The following is a 20,080-nucleotide window of genomic DNA, read 5'->3' as shown; positions in this document are numbered from 1 at the left end:
CAAAAGTCCAGGACCAGATGGCTTCACAGGTGAATTCTATCAAATATTTAGAGAAGAGCTAACACCCATCCTTCTCAAACTCTTCCAAAAAATTGCAGAGGAAGGAATACTCCCAAACTCATTCTGTGAGGTCACCATCACCCTGATACCAAAACCAGACAAAGATACTACAAAAAAGAAAATTACAGACCAATATAACTGATGAATATAGATGCAAAAATCCTCAACAAGATACTAGCAAACAAAATCCAACAACACATTAAAAGGATCATACACCATGATGAAGTGGGATTTATCCCAGGGATGCAAGGATTCTTCAATATACACAAATCAATCAATGTGATACACCATATTAACAAACTGAAGAATAAAAACCATATGATCATCTCAATAGATGCAGAAAAAGCTTTTGACAAAATTCAACACCAGTTTATTATTAAAAATCTCCAGAAAGTGGGCATAGAGGGAACCTACCACAACATAATAAAGGCCATATACGACAAACCCACAGCAAACATCATTCTCAATGGTGAAAAACTGAAAGCATTTCCTCTAAGATCAGGAACAAGACAAGGATGTCCACTCTCACCATTATTATTCAACATAGTTTTGGAAGTCCCAGCCATGGCAATGAGAGAAGAAAAAGAAATAAAAGTAATACAAATTGGAAAAGAAGAAGTAAAACTGTCACTGTTTGCAGATGACATGATACTATACATAGAGAATCCTAAAGATGCCACCAGAAAACTACTAAAGCTAAGCAATGAATCTAGTAAATTAGCAGGATACAAAATTAATGCACAGAAATCTCTTGCATTCCTATACACTAATGATGAGAAATCTGAAAGAGAAATTAAGGAAACACTCCCATTTACCATTGCAACAAAAAGAATAAAATACCTAGGAATAAACCTACCTAGGGAGACAAAAGACCTGTATGCAGAAAACTATAAGACACTGATGGAAGAAATTAAAGATGATACCAACAGATGGAGAGATATACCATGTTCTTGGATTGGAAGAATCAATGTTGTGAAAATGACTCTACTACCCAAAGCAATCTACAGATTCAATGCAATCCTTATCAAATTACCAATGGCATTTTTTACAGAACTAGAACAAAAAATCTTAAAATCTGTATGGAGACACAAAAGACCCTGAATAGCCAAAGCAGTCTTGAGGGAAAAAAACGGAGCTGGAGGAATCAGACTCCCTGACTTCAGACTATACTACAAAGCTACAGTAATCAAGACAATATGGTACTGGCACAAAAACAGAGACATAGATCAATGGAATAGGATAGAAAGCCCAGTGATAAACCCACGCACCTATGGTCAACTAATCTATGACAAAGGAGGCAAAGATATACAATGGAGAAAGATAGTCTCTTCAATAAGTGGTGCTGGGAAAACTGGACAGCTACATGTAAAAGAATGAAATTAGAACATTCCCTAACACCATACACAAAAATAAACTCAAAATGGATTAAAGACCTGAATGTAAGACCAGACACTATAAAACTCTTAGAGGAAAACATAGGAAGAACACTGTTTGACATAAATCACAGCAAGGTCCTTTTTGACCCACCTCCTAGAGAAATTGAAATAAAAACAAAAATAAACACATGGGACCTAATGAAACTTAAAAGCTTTTGCACAGCAAAGGAAACCATAAACAAGATGAAAAGACAACCCTCAGAGTGGGAGAAAATATTTGCAAATGAATCACTGGACAAAGGATTAATCTCCAAAATATATAAACAGCTCATGCAGGTCAATATTAAAAAAAACAAACAACCCAATCCAAAAATGGGCAGAAGACCTAAATAGACATTTCTCCAAAGAAGACATACAGATGGCCAAGAAGCACATGAAAGGCTGTTCAACCTCACTAATTATTAGAGAAATGCAAATCAAAACTACCATGACGTACACCTCACACCATTTAGAATGGGTATCATCAGAAAATCTACAAACAACAAATGCTGGAGAGGGTGTGGAGAAAAGGGAACCCTCTTGCACTGTTGGTGGGAATGTAAATTGATACAGCCACTATGGAGAACACTATGGAGTTTCCTTAAGAAACTAAAAATAGAACTACCATACGACCCAGCAATCCCACTACTGGGCATATACCCAGAGAAAACCATAATTCAAAAAGACACATGCACCCCAGTGTTCATTGCATCACTGTTTACAATAGCCAGGTCATGGAAGCAACCTAAATGCCCATCGACAGACGAATGGATAAAGAAGATCTGGTACATATATACAATGGAATATTACTGAGCCATAAAAAGGAATGAAATTGGGTCCTTTGTTGAGACGTGGATGGATCTAGAGTCTGTCATACAGAGTGAAGTAAGTCAGAAAGAGAAAAACAAATATCGCATAGTAACACATATATGTTTAACCTAGAAAAATGGTACAGATGTACCGGTTTGCAGAGCAGAAGTTGAGACACAGATGTAGAGAACAAACGTATGGGCACAAAGAGGGGAAAGCCGCGGGGTGGTGGTGGTGGTGTGATGAATTGTGCGATTGGGATTGATGTGTATAAAATTATTGACTAATAAGAACCTGCTGTGTAAAAAAATCAGTAAAATAAAATTTAAAAATTCAAGAAAAAAAAAGTTGGGGGTCAGTGCGAGCCATTTCAGTCTATCCTTATGCTTGAGGAAGTAGTTTATTTTTCTGTGACAATAACCAGAACAAAAACATTTAAATCATAGTGATTATAGTACCACCTAATGTAGTCACAGATGAGTGTATTAATGCTAATTGTAGATGTCTTGACCTAAAAGATATAGAGAGTGAGAATTATTTTATAAAACATTGAATTCTCTACCACCCTAAATATTTAATTTTTTTGTATGCAATTTTTTGGGGAAAAAGACACAACATTTACTTTAAAAACATTCCTTTGAGGGGGCTTTCCTGGTGGCGCAGTGGTTGAGAGTCCACCTGCCGATTCAGGGGACGCGAGTTCATGCCCAGGTCCGGGAAGATCCCACATGCCGCAGAGCGGCTGGGCCCGTGAGCCATGGCTGCTGAGCCTGCGCGTCCGGAGCCTGTGCTCCACATCGGGAGAGGCCACAACAGTGAGAGGCCCGCGTAACGCCAAAAAAAAAAAAAAATTCCTGTGTCTTTATATTTTAATATTAGTATGTACCTTTAACATTTGAGAGTAATATTAAAGTTCTGCTAATTACTTTACGTGGATTATTTCATATTTCTCACAATAATTCACAAAAATTCTCTAATGGCAGTTACACTTATGTCCATTTCACAGATGAGAAACTGAACTTAGAGACGTTTAATAATTTGCCCAAAGTCACAGTTAGTAAAAGGCAAAATCAGGATGTAAACTATAACTGTCTTAATCTGTGTCTGAGTTGGAAGGAATTTGGCTGTAGCAGTGGCTTACACAAGCAAAGTCTTATCCTCACATCGAGTGTTCTGAAAGGAGATTACTTGCATTGGTTTGCTTGCATTGTTCAATAATGCTATTTTATCCTCGGTTTCACTGTTCCCAACAAGTTGGTTTTTCGTTTTCACATATTTTTGCTTCATGGTTGCAAAATGCACAATGCAGGCCCAGACATCGTATGTCCAAGACAGGAAGAACGGGGAAGTGGCAGTGCCAGCCAGAATTGTGTCACATGGGCATCCCCGGCTGCAAGAGAAGCAGGGAAAGTAAGCAAAAGGTGACTGGGGCCCGGGAATTGCTCTTTGGTTGGCCAAAGAGTGCCTGATACAATAAATATTTCATAATGTCATTGTAGCTGTCAGGTTGTAGTAGAATTTGATGATGTGTAAGTTTTAAAAGTGGTGATTAAAAGAGGGAGAGTGAAAGAGAATATTTCACTTCTCTTAGAAGTTTTCATTCAATTTTTCATCAGAGAGCTTTGGGATACTCTTCTCTGCCACCTCCTTGCCCCATTTTTGCAGTACTCTCTTATCTTTCCCCAACATGTCCCTGGAGTGGATACCGTCATGTGTATACTGTCAGGGTGTGAGGATGGCAAGAAAGAGGGACGGGAATCTGGACCCTGCTCTAGCTTACGGTTTAGTTGGGAGATAAGGCAAACATTCATTATAGTAGAAAGGGTACAGGACACCATGATGAGAGGTGCACATTTCATATTATAATATTATCAACGTTATGGAAAGGAGATAAGCTTGAATAATCATGCACTGTTAAGAGAATTTAAGCTGGTAACCAAGAAGCAGAGTTATAATTTATTATTTTGTTAACTTCTAACTTAATAATTAGAGTACCCCCAAAAGATAACAAAAAAGTAAAAAACCAAAACCCAAAATAAAACAGTATCAGGGATGAAAAGTTAAGAGAATGAAGGAAAACTCACTGAAATGAACAGCTGTTAGTAAAGTTATAGCTTGTCTTGGTGAATTAATCTAGTTAGTTTCAAATCATTTTGTTTTAAGAGCCTCAGTATGATCTCTGCATCTAGGTAGGGTTAATATTATAAGGGTAATGACCAAGTGAACATCTTAATGTCTGGTACCTCTCGAAATTTTTATTAATGGGATATAGTTTTATAGGCTTGAAAGAGGTTATGTGGGGTCATTTATTTAAAAAATCATATATCATTGTCTGGTCTGTGCTGGGAAATACATCCAGCCCCAGAGCCACAGAAATCACAATTCTTATACTCAGGAGCTTGTGGTCCAGGGGGGCTGGTCTTCCAATGCCCATTCAGATCTTTTATTTTATGAACCTACAGCCAACCCTATCTAAATGCCAAAGCCAATTTGGCTATTTCAGTGAACTGAGTGATCAAATTAGGCAAAAATGCAAAATGGACAGTTAATCAGAACAATCCAACTACATGTGTAAGCTGACACATACCTACATATGTTCCTGCCATTCAAGATAAAATGTAGATTTATTTATGTCGGTTAAAATTCTGCTTTCTTCCCATGTATACAAAGAACTCACTATCTACTGTTGTTAAATTTGACAAAATATCTGGAAATTACTAACCCAAGTTAAAAATATGGTTTTATTGGCAGAAAAATGATTCATATAAGTACACTCAATAGAGTGCCTAGCACTAATAGGTACATAATTAACAATTTGACGAGTGAATGTTACTGGATGAAAGCAAATAAATCACCATTTCTCTGCAGAACTTTATTTTCTAAGAGTTAGTAGGACTCTTGTAACAAATCCTTACACTTATAAAGAAATAGACATTTTAGAAAAGATGGTTTGTGTTGGTTAATAAGTCTACTTAGGTTCAAATTATTGTGCCCTAAGGGCTTCTATAGCAATTTTCCTGGGAATGCTTAAAGTGATATGTGAAAGTCTTCTCCTGGGGTATCTAAATCCTCTGTTAATCTGACAAGTTGTTTTGATGTCCTTTGCACAAAATGACACAACGTCATTTCTTGTACAGAGCAATGTGCTGGCTGGCAATTGTTTGCTTGCTGCGAGGTTTTGATGGAAGTATTTTGTTATTGTAGCTTGGTATATATTCCTCGGCTTTCAGCTTGAAAAGCTCAGTGCCGCTGGGCTGCCACTTCTTCAAATGAGGGACTCCAGTGTCTTTCAACTCAAAGCCCCCAAATTTTGAAAGCTCTATGCCAAGAGGAAAGTGGACCATTCATTTACCTGTTTTTCTGCAGTATCATTTCCTTCAAATCCCAAGCCTATTTCCACACACACTTGCTAATTTAAAAAATGGAATGGGTGTCTACTCCCGTGGGTAGAGAAGAAATCTATTTATTATAGGTGTCAGAACTTGATCAGAAAGTTATTTAACTCTTTGGCTGCCGGACGATTTATAACGATGTTTTATCTGCACAGGTGCATGTTTGAGATGCACCCGTGAAAAGACGTACTCCCTGCCCTTAAAGAACTTGGCATTTAACATGCAGAAATCGTGTTAGGATCTGCTATAGGAGAAGGCACAGAGCTGGATGGTACACAGCAAGAGGGCACCTGAGCCAGTGTGGTGGGAAGCAGGGAGACCTTGGGTGCCTGTGTGGGAGCAGCCACAAAATGATTTCAGATATGAAAGTGAAAATGTTATATTTTTTTCACAAAATTAAAAGCTTTAATATTCTTAATATTGAAATTAGATTCCAAATATGGAAATAATTTTGAAGATGGAGAGGCAGCCTAGCAGAGTGCTGAAGAGCTCAGACTCTGGAGCCAGATTTCTAGGTTTGCATTCTGAATTTACCATTTATTAGCTCTGTGGACTTGGGCAAGAGCCTTAACCTGTTTGTGCTGTAGTTTCTCTGTCTGTAAAATGGGGATCATGATACTACCTAACTCATAAGGTTGTTAGGATGATTAAATGGATTAACATATATAAAAGGCTTCAAACATAGCAAGTACCATATGTGTTTGTTAAGGAAATATTGCCATAGAGATACAGAAGGGTTTAAGCACAAGTATTTGCCTGTGACCTGTGATATAACTTATGTCTTCTGTACTCTTCCAAGTCAATGAAATTAATTCTGGTAGCCTAAAGCTCCTATAAAATGGTATTGAGAAGTGGGTTAAACATTGATTGGCTATGATCTCATCTAGTGAAATTGCTTATGCATATTAATGTATATTGTATTACATGTATGTATGTTAATAATTTTGAATATTTTTCAAGGGATCTTGAAAAATATAAAAGTAATAAATATAAAAGTCTACAGATGGACTTCCCTGGTGGTCCAGTGGTTAAGACTTCACCTTCCAATGCAGGGGGTGTGGGTTTGATCCCTGGTCGGGGAGCTAAGATCCCACATGCCTCACAGCCAAAAAAAACCCCCCAAGGCCCCCAAAAAACATAAAACAGAAGCAATATTGTAATGAATTCAATAAAGACTTTAAAAGTGGTTTGCATTAAAAAAAATATTTTAAAAAAGTCTACTGAGTTTCTCAGAGTCTAGTATATTTATGATAATAGAAACTAATTATGAAAAAAAAGGAAAAAATGTTGGACTTTAGTTACTTTAAGCATCAGTTAATCTGTATTAAAGACATAATACAACTACAAGAATTAATTTAACTGCAATAAAATATGACAGAAAGATAAATTTCCTTTCCCTTGATTGCTAGAGCAAGTTATGATAATAATAAAAGAGACTTGAACTTTCTTTTATACATCTAATCTTCATGAAAAAGGACATAGATATTTTTGAAAAGGTAACTAGAACATTCCAATAAAGAATCTTTCATTAGTTCTGCTTCAATTACTAATAAACTCAAATTACAGTCTTGTTCTTTGGACATGTAAAATACATAGAAGATAAACATTTAGTTCGAAATCACAATAAAGTAATGAGTTTGCTCTTTTTATTTGTTATCCTCCTGGTCAGTGGTGAAATTATTAATCACTACTAGATCCTGTGTTCAAAGGCTGGGCTGACTTTAGTTTGTGGATGTTGAACCAAAACTTGCCTGTAGAATGTCAGTCTGTAATTAATTCAAGCTACTGAGCTTTGGATCCTATGGAAAAAGACATAGTGTAGGCTTCAAATGGGTGTAAAGGAAATGGGAAAGGTATATACAATTGGCTGAAATAGTTTGCTTGTTCTTCTTAAAACTCCCATTTATGTCAGTGAACTCAGTAAATTATCTCTAAAAGCTTTTTTTCTTCCTTCCCTCATGTGTGTGTGTGTGTGTGTGTGTGCACGCGCACGCGTGCTCTGTGGAAGAAGAGTTTGGTGGAAACTTGGGAGGAAGATAATTAGAAAAGTTTTAACTAGATAAAATGAGGAGACATATGCAGGTACATAATAAGTCATAGGAGCCAGTGGTATAGCAGCCTGAAAAATCCAAAATCATTTTCAGAGACCAAATAGGTCATTTATAATATGTGTAAATGAAAAGGTCACTTTAATAATAGAATTACTCAGTTTTAGCATTATCTTTTCAAAGCAATAAGTTCATGAAAAAGAAATTTGATTCTATAGGTATTAGGGAGCTAAGGTGGGTTCATAGGTAGGGTAATGACAAGCTATAATTTTTCTTATTCAAACAGTATTTATTTGTCTTCCCTCTGTCAAACCTTGAGTCAACCACTTTTCCTGGCCTGCTTGGGAAGATACAAGGAAAGGAACATACAGAGCAGATGAGATGTGGAAGAAAGAACGCTGGGAGATGGAGATAGCTCTATCACATGGCAAAGAGGATGAGAAAGGCCATCATCAGGCAAAAGACCCCCATGGTCTCCAAGAGGGCAAAGCCTAGAATGGCATTAAGAACAGAGCTGTTGCTTCAGAGAAGGATTCCTGGCATAATCAGTGATGAGACTCCCAAACACAGTCCTAACCCTAGCCCCAGAGCCAGCCCCTCTGACCATGGCAGCTCCAACCTCAGTGAACTTGGCTGCTGTGTCAATGTTCCTTGAATTGGTGCCATTTTGGAAGCTGCTGCTAGGGATAAGTAAGGTCAGGGGGCGTGAGGCTGCCAAGCTGCTGAGGCTCTCATCTGTCAGCACCACCTCAGAGAGTGGTTGGCTCAGCAGCTGAGAGGTGATCCTGACCAGTGAGGGGATGGAGATGAAGTTGGGGCAAGCATATGTTTTCTGGGGGTGGGGAAGTGGCAGGAGCTGCTCCCAGGGCAGAGAAGACAGAGAGGGGCAATGACAGACTGTTTTAAGATTAACCATGATTTAGTGTACATGATCAATTTCAAGGAAGAGAAATTGAGACATTAAACCTTTTGGGGAGGTTGTTTTAGTAATCCAGGTATGAGTAGTGACAGCCTAGATGGTATAGCCCACTGGGAATAGAATAAAGATTTTAGTTCAAGAGACAGTCTGAAGATCTAATGACAAGGTGAAGAAGCTGGGGGTGGAGGTCTTCCAGGAGGGAATGTCTAGTAGTTTGCTGTACTATTTGGGAATAGAAATATTAAGACTAGCCACACCTAAAAATGTGATCACTGAAACTGTAAAGCCTGGAGAACCCTTGATGATGGAATAAAGCATACAGAATTAACTGTGGGTAGACAGTTAAATGAGAAAAAGGCAGAAAAAATAGTAAACAGTATTGTGGAAAATGGTTATTTTGATAATTTAAAATAATTCGTTTCAAGTATTTTTGTAATGGTATCTTTCTTTATGAAAAAAATCTTGATTCATAATGGGAAAACAACAAACTCTTTTTCCTCAAGAAGGGACAAAGTTAAATAAAGCTTTGAAATCAGAAGTCTTAGGATGAAAAAAAAAAAAGCTGTCAGTAGAAATTCTAAAGAAAAAAGGAGACTGAATGAAAAAACAGTAGATTCAAGGAAATCCTAAAACCATCAGTGTTTGCCATCTGAAGACTGTCAAGGGAAAGCAGGCTGGCGACTGTAGGGATGGGCCCACTTGAATGAAACAAAAATACCTTGTTGCCATGAGGCTGAAAGGGAGGTACACTAGCATTAAAATTCAAAACTTAGGGAGTTCACTGGCGGTCCAGTGGTTAAGACTCCGTGCTTCCACTGCAGGGGGTGTGGGTTCGATCCCTGATTGGGGAACCATAATAAGATCCAACATGCTGCGCGGGGCGTGGCCAAAAAAAAAAAGAAAGAAAAAAATAGTAACTTAGATAATCTTTTCCATTAGCTGTTTACCTGTTATTTTTGTTTTTTCCACTAGAATGACAGCTCCATGAGAGCAGGTACATATCTGTTTTGTGCATGGTGATATATCCAGCAGCTAGAAAAGAAATTGATAAATATGTGTTGAATGCAGAAATGAGTAAACAGTTTCACACTCTGATCTTTAGCGGGAGATGAGTCTGCCCAACTCCAAGAAAAAAGTTGGCCAAAGTCAAGAACAAAATGGCATCCTAGTCACTGGCCACATGTGGCTATTCAGCACTTGAAATGTGGCTAGTACACCAAGGAACTGAATTTTAAATTTAATTTTAATTTACTTAAAATTAAATTTAAATAGCCCTATGTGGCTAGTGGCTATATTGGACAACACAGGTGTATAGAAAGACTTCACTCATTAGGAAAACCTGCTTCCTCTGGGCAGATGTGATCTGTGTGAGAGCAGTGGCTTTGTCAGGAACTAGAATCAGACTGGGACTTGTGAAGGAATCAAGGATCAGCTTCTAGGGCTATTTTTAAAAATTAATCTCTAGCCCAAGGGACAGAAAGAGTCTGCCAAACTCACATGAGGTCCCAAGTCACTTCAGCAGGAAAGGAGACCAGAGAGGTATTTGGGGCCAAAGCCCTCAGTGGTAATAAAGTTGTGTTTACTCTGAGTGTCTTTATGAGCATGTCTGTTAGGAAATTCACTGTCTGTGGGAGAGATCTCTGTAGATGACTAGAATGAATTCAAAATGTAGGGATTTTGGTCACTTTCGTTGTAACACGACCAACAATAATTGCATTCAATCATTAAAACATGGACTAGGCATATATGATAAACTCATAACAAGCACTCAAAACACCCAGGAACTCATAGTATGGAAAAGCAACATCTTTGAGTATTCAAGTATAGCAGAGAGTAAAAAGTACTTATATATGTAAAAATATTTATTAAATTAGAGAAACATTTGTCATACTTATACTTATCTAATTTATATTAGATTTTGGAATGGTCTATTGTGGTTTTTGTTTTAGCAGATTTACCTGCTTAGTTGTAGCTTGCTTGGGCAAATATTAGAATCATTCTGATTTCCTTGAGCTTTCTGTGACTGGGCCATGGGAGGAAGAGGGAGTTGTTCAGGAGTGTGTTAAATTGGCCTTGTATTCAGAATTCACCCAGTAATAACACATATCAATATCATGTATTGAACTGTGTGTAGGAGCAGATGTTTGGCATGTTTCAGGCTGCTTTTGGGAATAGTCTGTATTGAATAAAGGAAAGTACACTTCACATCCATTCATGTAATTTATGAAAGTGAATAGGGATTTCGCACAAAGAAAGAATGCTGGATGGACTATTATATTTAGCAAGATAAAGCATGCTGTGTGCAGATTCCCAGAGTCAGCCGGTACAGAAGAGGACAAAGAGATATTAATACATTCCTGGGGAAGGAGATTAGTTCTCTAGAGAGCAAACACGCAGTTCTCTTAGGATTTCCTAAAGGCTTGGTTCCCGTCTCCAGGCTAACCATTTGTTTTCATTGTTTTTATTAGAGAAAATCTTTTGCAAGAACTTAATTTGCACCACAAGAAAATGTTTGAATATTGGGGTTGGGAGGGACTTTGAGAGATTGTCTAGCCCTATCACCTATCTGATGCTTGAATTAATTTTGCAAAAGCTCTGCCAAGGATCTTCCAGTCAGGGCTCCAGTACATCCTGGAGAGAGTGGCCAGTAGCTCCATCCTTGGAGAACTTTGACGCTAAGATATTAGTACAGAATCTAATTCTGCTGCTTTGTGCCTTCCATTCATTATCTTATTTGTAACAATTAGGTCCAAACAACAACACCTCCAATTCTTTTTCCCATGAAAGTCCTTAGGATGTTTGAACATGATGATCAGGTCTCCAAGGCTAAAGATGCCTGATTCCTTCAAGAATTCCTTGAACGGTGCTGATTTGACACCATCTCAGATCACTCCTGAGTGTACCCAGTTCGTCCATCCATACTTACACTGCAGTACGTCTAGGATGGTCTGGGTCGCACAGAGACAAATGGAGTTTTTCTTCTTTTCATATAGATTCTCTCTTCTCCCTCTTTTCCTCCTCTCCTTTCTCCTTCCCTCCTCTTCCCTTCTTTCTTCATCCCTCTTTATTATTCTATACTACACTTATTCATTCATTGAACAAACATTCTGTTTACTGTTGATTCATATTAACCTTTCTATAGACTAAAATCTCTAAGCCTTAGCTGCATGGATTGTTTCTCAGCCATTGCTACTGTCCAGTCTGTACAAAACAATTGTCCTTTTGGACTTAATCACCTCATTTTACATTTATGTCTATTACTTTTCATCTTATTGGATTTAGCCCTTGTTTCTAACATGTCGGCTTCCTTCTTGATCCTGATTCAGTCATCCAACATGGTCACTGGCTGGTCTACAAATGTTATGATGTCCTCTCTAGTCTCATCCAGGACATTGACGAGAATGTAAAATGTTGAAGCAAATGGAACCCAGGAAAGAATCCTTCTATGATGTTGGAAACCTAGAACCAGATGGATGTTACTCTATTAACTAGCACCCTCTGGGTATAGCTGTTGAAGCTATTACTAATCTGCCCTAATATTCATGCACTCAGCTTCTCCTTACTCCATTTTGTCCACAAGGATAAGTTGAAAGATCTTCTAAAGGTCTCTCTGAAGGTGATGTGTGCTTGGTCTCTACATTTTCTATAATCCCAAGACTTATACCAAAGAAGGAAAGGGCATTTGTCTGTTATTCTTTCCTCCTGAAATTGTTGTGTCATCCTCTCTTTAGCATATTTCTTCTTAGGCAAGCAAAACCTTTTGATTCCCTAACAGACATACAAGACTGAGAGAAGGATATTGGAAAAAGTTGAACATTCAGATAATTATTAGAAATGGCAAGGCATTTTATGGGAGTTCAAAACATAAGATCAAAATGCTTTGACTGTCAAGTGAGATCCACTACTTTCTAATAAGCAAAGGACTTGAACTAATTGATGTTTTTGTTAAAACAAATCAGAATCTTCGAAACTCTGCTAATGCTTATTTCTTAAGATTTTTCTTATGTCTTCCAAAGAATTGAAAATACTTAAAATCATCATATACACTGATATCATGAAAATTTAGGAAGTTTATGCATGTTTTGGTCAAAATAGATAAAGTACACAAAGAATTCTTTAATAAAGATAAACCCTTGTGGAAAGGTGTATGCAAATGAGTGAGCTGGATGTTACAGTGGTAGATGGGATTGAAGAATTACAAGACCAGTCTTTGTCTTTTTCTTTGGAAAATAGGGGTGGGGTTGCATTCATTGTGCAACCAAACCATGAAAGACAGAATCAATTGAACAAATACTGTCCTCTATAGTAAAACAGGAATGAATTTTCTATAAAAATATTGCTACTTCCTCCTCACTTAAGTTGACAGATATTCTCTATGACCAGTGTGCCTGTGTCTAAGATGTCCTTATTCAGGTGACTGTGTTTTATATTAAATTATATTCTACATGTGCAGTCATTTAAATTATGTAGACAGTTTTGTAGAGTTTCATGATATCTTGTATTTCCTATTTTGTAATTAGAAAGATGAAAATTTTTCAACATCACAGTTTTAAAAACATCATTTTTATAAACCTTTAATATATAACAATAGAAAGGAATTTAATATGAGCCAGGACCAAAAGAGGTTTCCAAGGTACAAAAAATTTTTTTCAGAAGTATAGATTTCATTGGTAGTTTGTGTTTGTGTTTGTGTGTGTGTGTGTGTGTGTGTGTGTGTTCCTAATACAGTGAGAAAATGAGAAAATCATCTATACTAGTGTATTTAAAAATTTTAATTATCATTGCTATAGTTTGTCACTATTTAGACCTTCAAAAAATGTTCTTGATACTCTCTGACTTACATCTTATATTTGTTTGTCCATCTGCATGGTGTATTTGTTATCAATTCCATCCATTAAAGGAGCAACTGGGTAGTGACAAGATAGGAAAGAGTTCAAATGAAATTTTCATTGCTGGAAAATTGCAAATGCAGCTATGATTTTATTTCAACATTTCATTGAAGATTTACATTCTTAGAATTTTCAGAAGCTAAAATGAATATTATTTTATTTTCTCGTTATAATTAACTCATGTGCATGTAGGCTACCAGAGACCGTTTATTAAAGTTATTAGAAATCTTAAGCTCCCAAATAAAAATGTCAGAAGATATTGCCCTGTTCTATGTTGCATTACAGACAGATGCACTTCCTGTGGGTGAGAGCATTAGTATTAAAGTTGAGGGAAGTTATGTGCTACTCCTGCCTTCACACAAAATTCCTAGAGTGAAGGGAAATTGCAATTACCTATTGATAAAACAATTATGCAAAATCAGGGCTTTTTTTGCAACACTTTACAAATCAAGATGGAAAACAAAAATTTACTACTGGCAAGTCCCAGTAATGTGACTTCCACCACCCTCCCTTCTCCCCCAAATGTAAATCATGTTTTCTCCCTTAAAAGTCTCCCCAAGTACTCCTCAAATCTCAGGATTGGAATTCATGTTTATGAAGGAAAAACTCTCTTGGCCTGACAACTTCCTGATCTGATTGGCTCTATCAATGGGCTTATTTGTTCTCATTATGTGGGGAAATGCTATCCAATGGGAGAAGTTTAGAGGGTGCATGCTATCAAACCAAGAGGAAATATTTTTGTTTCATTAGCAGCCTAGGGAATTGTGTGGTGGATTATGATATTAGGCTGTATTGTAGTTCTAAGGATGGGGCTTCCAACCTGTGGGCTCTCAGTTTCAAGGCATCTGAATTTTGAGTCCCCCTTGCAGCTGCCACACTGACTAGGTTAGTGTTTTTTAACCAGAATTGCACATCACAATAATTGTGAAGCAAGCCCAAATTCACATCTGTACCTACTGTGTTTTATCAATTCCAAGATGCGCATTTTTTCACATTTGCTCATTTTTGAAATCTGGTTGCTCTCACTTTTCGTTAGTTTAGTCATGGTATAATTGAAGAATTTTCTTTCTTAGTGGTACCTAAAATCATGGTGCATCTTATAATCAATGGCATCTTAGTAGTTAATGAATTATGGACTATATCAGAATCTTTGAGGGGGCAGGTATTGCATTAATTTTACAAAAGCTCTCCAGGTGAGTCTGATGCACACTGCTGGCTATAAATACACTGTACCAGCTTTGGCCTCTTTCTCCAATTAACAATAATAATAAACTGATCACTGCCATGCATTGATTTTTTACCCCTGCCAGGCACTGGGCTAAGCACAGTCCATATTTTCATCTCATTTTATTCCCACAACAAACCTACTGGATAAGTATTATTGTCCCCACTAAATGGATTAAGAAACTGAGGCTTAGAGATGAAGTCACCTGCCCAAGGACATAAAGAGTAGAAGAACAGGATATGAGCCCAGGTGGGCTGACTCCAAAGCTCTAACCATGACAGTGGTTCCTAAAGTGTGGTCTGCAGACCAGCAGCATCCGCATCCTCTAGGGACATATTAGAAATGCAAATTTTAGGGCCCTACCCCAGATGAAAAGAAACTCCGAAAGCAGAGCTCAGAATTGTGTTTTAAAAAGCCCTGCAGGTTATTCTGAGGCAGCCTAAAGTTTGAGAAACACTGTTATATAGCATGGGAGTCTCTTACAATAGGAATAGGAGCCATTGCTAATAAAGACAGGACCTAATAAAGCTTATTAGCTAGCTGGCTGGCTCATATTTTAATCCTAAAATAATGCCATATTTGCAAGGTTGACTAAGCTTTTAGTTGCTTAATAACAAATAAAATTGCATTTGCTCAAATGTGCTTTGATTATAGTTCCCAGTAGGCAGAACTATGGTAACAAACTATACTAGGCTCTAATGCTTTTTGCATAATGAGCATAGTCAAAGCATTTAACATGAATGGATTACAATTTAACATGAATGGATTACAATTCTAGATGGGAAAGCTCTAGAAGGACCACATACCTTTCTTGGGTCTGACCTCCTCTTGTTCTCAAATCAGTCTAATCCTATTATTTCCTTTCTTCAAAACTACAGAATACAGGACTTCCTTGGTGGCTCAGTGGTTGAGTCCGCCTGCCGATGCAGGGGACACGGGTTCGTGCCCCGGTCCGGGAAGATCCCACATGCTGTGGGGCAGCTGGGCCTGTGAGCCATGGCTGCTGAGCCTGTGCGTCCGGAGCCTGTGCTCCGCAACGGGAGAGGCCACAACAGTGAGAGGCCCGCGTAATGCCAAAAAAAACCCCCAAAACCTACAGAATACAGTATCTTTGTTCCTGAGAGGAAAGGACGAACTGACACGATCCCTCTGTATTATCCTGGGTTGATAGATTGGTTAAATCTAGCATTTGTAATGCAGTCAGAAATAAACAGTTTCTGAACAAAAGCTGACTAAAAAATTTAGCTGCAAAACAAAGAGCTTGCTTGCTTTAGTGAAAAAAATTGATTGACATTAAGGTATTAAGCATTCCAAAAGGATAAATAAAGTTGATTCCAAGGAAAAAAGGCAGTTTAAAAAATAATATACCAAAGAGACAAAGTGCAGAGATGCCTGGTGAATATGATTATGTCTGCCCAACATCAGTACAGCTATTTGAAAACACAACGTTCAAATTGTAATGTTTTTGCTCTGCATGCTGCAAAATAAGCAATTTGATTGTTCTTTTCCCACTAAATTGATTGGTTTTTGAATGCATTATTTGACCCACAGTACTGTATTATCCGTGGCATTTGCCAGATGACTGAACTAAGTAGACGTCTTATTGTTTTTTTCTAATAGGCATGTATGGGGATGAAGATAGTGATAATTGGAAAAGAGGAAAGCATAGCGTTTGGAACTTGGCAGTGGAGATTTTAGAAGCATGAGTGGTCTTCAGCCGAGAAGACCTGGTGTTTGGCTGCAGTGACCTGCAGGCCCTGTCTCTGCCTGCATAGGCTTGTACACACTTATCAGCACAGATTAGTGCCTTATAAATAAGGCAAAAGTGTCCGGGGTCTTGTTCCAAATCCTGAAATGCCCCCTTTTTGGTATCTGTTTGCTTGGCCTTGCAATAGCAGTCAGCCAATCTAAGCAATTTGTCACTCATAACAAGAATGCAAAGGAAGACCCAAAAGTGGTAAATGTGTTTGGAAGTCATTGTAGCTAAAACCTGATGGAGTTAGAGGATTGATTAGACTATGAAGGACACAGACATGCTTTATTGACCATGATTTAATGACTTCACAATTTTCTTTTCATTTCTGGAGCATTTACACACTTCTGAGTTGCCTAATAGATAAATCTTAGACCATGGCATTATACTATGATGATGGCACAGTGGTAAACTCATATATTACATCTAATGAATATTAAAGTGGTAGTTTCTCCATGACCAATATGTGTCTATAAGACATTTCATAAGCTGAAGTCATAAACACATTTACTTCTGCATATGTATCCTGTGTGTTTATAGGTGTACATTTCACTATACATAAATATTTATATTTTCACACGCATGAAATGGGATTTATTATAAGTGCTGAATATGGAAATTTAAAGTCATGGAGGCTTAAGGCAGATTCCTCGAGACCTACTTTTGCTCGATTATGATTTATTAGTTTAAACTTAACCAGTTGTATATTAATAGTACTGTTCTCTTTGAAGAGAAGACTATTATCTCAAAGCTTTTTAGGACAATATATGAATTTTGGACCTATTTAAGATTTGACAAATTGAATTAAAGAAATAGTATATGAAATATTGTAAGTTTCAAACTGTGAAGGCTGCTCTCTGTTTTATGTAATTGAACATTTTATGATGCGTTCAGGCATTTTTAGGGACGTATTTGTATTTGGGGGCAAAAGGGAGAGGATAGTCTAAAGAAAGATGAAAATGAAGAAGCAAGGCCCGTGTAATGCATCTGAAATTGCTGTATGTTTTTTTCCCAAGGAGGGTGGATTTAAGAGGTTCACAGATAACCTTAGCTTGTGGAATTCTTTTCTTTTTTTTTTTTAAAGAAGATATTGGGGGTAGGAGTTTATTCATTAATTAATTTATTTTTGCTGTGTTGGGTCTTCGTTTCTGTGCAAGGACTTTCTCTAGTTGTGGCAAGTGGGGGCCACTCTTCATTGCGGTGTGCAGGCCTCTCACTATCGTGGCCTCTCTTGTTGCGGAGCACAAGTTCCAGACGTGCAGGCTCAGTAGTTGCGGCTCACGGGCCTAGTTGCTCCGTGGCATGTGGGATCTTCCCAGACCAGGGCTCGAACCTGTGTCCCCTGCATTAGCAGGCAGACTCTCAACCACTGCGCCACCAGGGAAGCCCTCAAATTCTTATTCTGGCACAGGTCACTGTTATCCACTGAATTTGTAGAATTATGTGGGTTATTTTTTCACATATATATGAAATAAATATATGTGAATAAATGAAGCAATGCCAATAACTACCAGAAACTCATCTCACCATGGTCCCAACGTAAGATGGTCCAGGCTTTCTGTGTCTCAGGATAAGGTGAGTCCAACAGCAGATGTAGTGTGAGGGAGTCTTATAGAGCAGGGCTCTGTAAGTTTTTTCTGCCCTGGGGAGATTGGGGTGGTAGGGTTGGGCCATAGGAGTGACATTAAAACATTACAATGCAAAGCCAACAGCCCCAGTCTGAACAATGGGTGTTTCCCCCTGTCCCCACCCTTGTCCCTGCCCCATGACTCTTGTCCTTCAGAGCAGACCAGAGTCATACTTGTTTGTTGCTCTCAAAGGTAATTCTATTTCTCATTGACTTATTTTTTTCTGACGGTCTAGGGAGAGCCTTGGCAGCTCAATAGTATTTCTATTTGTCCAATTAGCTTTGTTTTACTTAGGAAGACAAGTTTACTAAATCAAAACTATTCTGGCTGGGTCATACTGACCAGTACAATAGTATCTCCAATTATTTCGCTATTAGAACAAAACACGTTCACTCCCTAAACCCTCAGTGTAGAAATTGTGATATATGTTTCTCTCTTTCAAGGGGAGGTAATAATATTATTTGTAGGAAAATCTTCAGGGCACAAGGTGACACCTTCTGTTGGTTCCTTTTCCTTTTAAGGTGACATAATCACAAACAACTTTAAGAAATCTCTGTACTTCCTTACTTGGTGCATAAATCTTTTCTATTATTCTTTTTTAAATTTTATTTACTTATAAATTTTTATTGGAGTATAGTTGATTTAAAATGTTCTGTTAGTTTCTGCTGTACAGCAAAGTGAATCAGTTATACATATACATATATCCACACTTTTTTAGATTCTTTTCCCATATAGATCATTGCAGAGTATTGAGTAGAGTTCCCTGCTATACAGTAAGTCCTTATTAGTTATCTATTTTATAGATAGTAATGTATATAAAAGTTGAGGCTAAAGATGATGAGTATTTTGGTGCTTGCTTTGGTTCCACAAGGTGCCATTTTCTCTGTTTTAATCTAACTTGAGCAATATTTTGGGGCACTAAGTGCCACACATAGTGCTGGTGGCTGGAGATAGGAAACTGAAAAGACATGAAATGCCCTCAAGCAGCTCACAGTCTTTCAAGAAAAAAATCACTCAGTTTTGTGCTTATTTGTTGATATACATAAGTGTAATGAGAAGCTTGTCCACAGCATATCAGATGACACAGAGGGAGGGATCATGCGGGTATAGTCAGGGAGAGCTTCAGGAAGGAGAAACATTCTGAGCTCATTTTTGAGCAAATAAAGAAATAAGGATATATTAGTCAGAAAAAGAAAAAAAACTTAAAGTAGGGTGCAGGAGGCATATTTTTATTTTGCAACCACAGTAGAATATACGGTAGAAAACCTCAAAAATTTATTCTACTAAGAAGCATATTCGACAGTGGAAGGACAGATTCAAGAACATTTGTATTCATATCACAAAAAGGCATACAATTGGAATAAATCTGAAATACTATGCTTTTCTTTAAAAATAGAATTGAATAACTTTGATGTTTTAATACAGACAGTAAACTAATTTAGATTCAGAGAGCTTCACTTGTGAACATGTCAATTTTTAAAAAATGTTTAGATAATGTATTGAGAATTTTAAATAATCTGTTAAAATCTTCTTTTTCTTAGCAAACCTTTTTTTTTTTTTCTCCCCAGATGTAGGGCAAAAGTAATTCTGCCCCAACATCTCTCAGAAATTATAAAATCTGAATTAGTTAGGTTCTGATGAAAGAGGCTTTTAGGGCACCAACTAAAATGCCTTTCGGAAACTTCCTTATTGCCCTATTTAAAAAATACCCTCCACTCCCAATGTGATGACGTTTACCAATCTCTACCAGCCAACACACGAGGAATAGCCTTTCATCAGGCATTATTGCTCATTCTCTCTCTACTATCCTGTTGTATATTTTGTTTTACATTTTTATTTGCATGGTTATCACAGCATTGGGAATATTTGTTGTAATGTGTGTGTGTGTGTCTCTCACACAAGTTATAAGCTTTTTGATGTCACTCACCATCGCACCCCCTG

The 20,080-nt window shown here is 37.5% G+C and overlaps 1 protein-coding gene and 1 pseudogene across 2 annotated transcripts in view; one reads left to right on the top strand and one right to left on the bottom strand.

Annotated features, from left to right (window-relative positions):
• The window catches only part of GRM8 (glutamate metabotropic receptor 8), a 764,868-nt gene that overhangs the window by 242,106 nt on the left and 502,682 nt on the right, over positions 1-20,080 (top strand). The window lies entirely within an intron of this gene.
• Positions 8,146-8,655, bottom strand: LOC132496426 (ATP synthase F(0) complex subunit C2, mitochondrial-like; annotated as a pseudogene).

Source organism: Mesoplodon densirostris, chromosome 9 (genome assembly GCF_025265405.1).
Source record: "Mesoplodon densirostris isolate mMesDen1 chromosome 9, mMesDen1 primary haplotype, whole genome shotgun sequence".
Taxonomy (NCBI): domain Eukaryota; kingdom Metazoa; phylum Chordata; class Mammalia; order Artiodactyla; family Ziphiidae; genus Mesoplodon; species Mesoplodon densirostris.
Note: the sequence above shows the minus strand (reverse complement) of the source record. Positions and strands in the feature narration are given on the sequence as shown.